At 42.7% G+C, this 1718-nt stretch overlaps 1 protein-coding gene across 1 annotated transcript in view; it reads right to left on the reverse strand.

The window, feature by feature from the left end:
- Positions 1–1718, reverse strand: part of MED20 (mediator complex subunit 20) — a 13451-nt gene that overhangs the window by 6488 nt on the left and 5245 nt on the right. The window lies entirely within an intron of this gene.

A 1718-nucleotide genomic window follows, 5' to 3' on the forward strand; every position in this document is an offset into this window, starting at 1 on the left:
CCCGGCCATTTTTTGGTTGCAGCCATCATTGTTGTTTGGCGGGCCCGGGCTGGGGATTCGAACCCGCCACCTTAGGTGTACATGGCTGGCGCCTTAGCCACTTGAGCCACAGGCGCCCAGCGGACTCCAGGTTTATTGCTCTTTCCATTCTACCCTGCTGTCTGCCATGAACTTGTTCTGTCTTTCCAGCAAAACTGTAGCTTCTTCAAAGTAAAACCCTAATCAACCCACATGAGGTAGTTTCACTAAAAGTAATATCTTCTTATATCTATATACAAATATTTTATTTTTCAAATGCCTTCATAACCAGTATCTCTTTGCCTTCCTATTTATTGAAGGTAAACAAATGGTAACACTGTAATTTTATCAATGAAGATAAAAGAACTCAGCATAGCTCCCAGCTACCTTTTATTAAATATTACATGATGATCTCAGTTCTAAATGCTTTGCATGCATTAAAATATTTAATTAGACTGGATGCAGTGGCTCATGCCTCTAATCCCAATACTCTGGGAGGCTGAGGTAAGAGGATTGCTTGAGGTCAGGGTTTGAGAACAGCCTAGGCAACACAGGGAGACCACCCCCATCACTATAGCAAATTAAAAGAATTAGCCCAGCATAATGGTATCCACCTGTAGTCCTAGCTACTAGGGAGACTAAGCCAGGAAGACTGCTTGAGCCCAGGAGTTGGAGGATATGGTAAGCATACTACTGCACTCCAGTCTGGGTGACTGAGAGAAAAAAGAAAAAGCAACACACATACAAACTTATTTAATTTGCATAACATTAGGAGGTAAGCACTATGAGTATCATTTTATAGATCAGAGAACTGTACTGGGAAGATTCCAAAAACAGAGCCCATGACAGATAGTTTCAGCACAAGAAACAAATTTAATATAGGAACTAGTACAGGGTTGAAAGAAAAGAAAAACTAAACAGGCGATCAGACAACCCAAAGATTAGCAACACAGGAAATCACTAGCATCCTTAGGGCTGAAGAGAAAAAGAGAAGCTGTGCCATTATAAGAGTCAGGAAAAAGGGCTGTCTAGAGCTAGAACTAAAGACACACAGCCATGGCTAGAGACGCTATCCAGAGCAGAGGGAAAAGGATACCTGTCTCTCTTTCTCCCATCCTCAAATTTTCCCTAGCACCTCTTACTAGGTATCTTGAAGAGGTAACTAGGAGAAGGCCTGGAAAATACAGTTTGCAAGGGAAGGGCATGAAATGGATCTAAGGGAAATTGGCACAAGACTGGAAGAGAAACAGTTACAGATGACTTATGAGATTTATCTACAGTTACACAGTTAGTATGTGACAGAGCCAGGACTCAGGAGTCTTACTCGATGATCACAACTACTGTGCAATGGAATTGCCCAAGGTCAAGTTACCAGAGAGACTTTCCATGACTAAGAGAAACAGGTTGCTTAATTCATATTCAAAGATCCTCTTTCCATCCCACCAACACCGGCACCATCCACACTGCATCTCACCACTCAACATACTAAAAAGAAAAGTTGATTTATTGGTAAAAGTTATGGTTATGTGGGGGCCAAGGCCACTGGTTAAGTGTGGGAAATAGGAAGCCTTTACATAGAAAGTTCTGGCTCGGCACCTGTGGCTCAAGTGGCTAAGGCACCAGCCACATATACCTAAGGTGGCGGGTTCAAATCCAGCCTGGGCCCGCCAAACAACAATGATGACTGCAACCAAAAAATA

This window comes from Otolemur garnettii, unplaced genomic scaffold (assembly GCF_000181295.1).
Source record: "Otolemur garnettii isolate 467f Iridium unplaced genomic scaffold, OtoGar3 scaffold00031, whole genome shotgun sequence".
Lineage (NCBI taxonomy): Eukaryota > Metazoa > Chordata > Mammalia > Primates > Galagidae > Otolemur > Otolemur garnettii.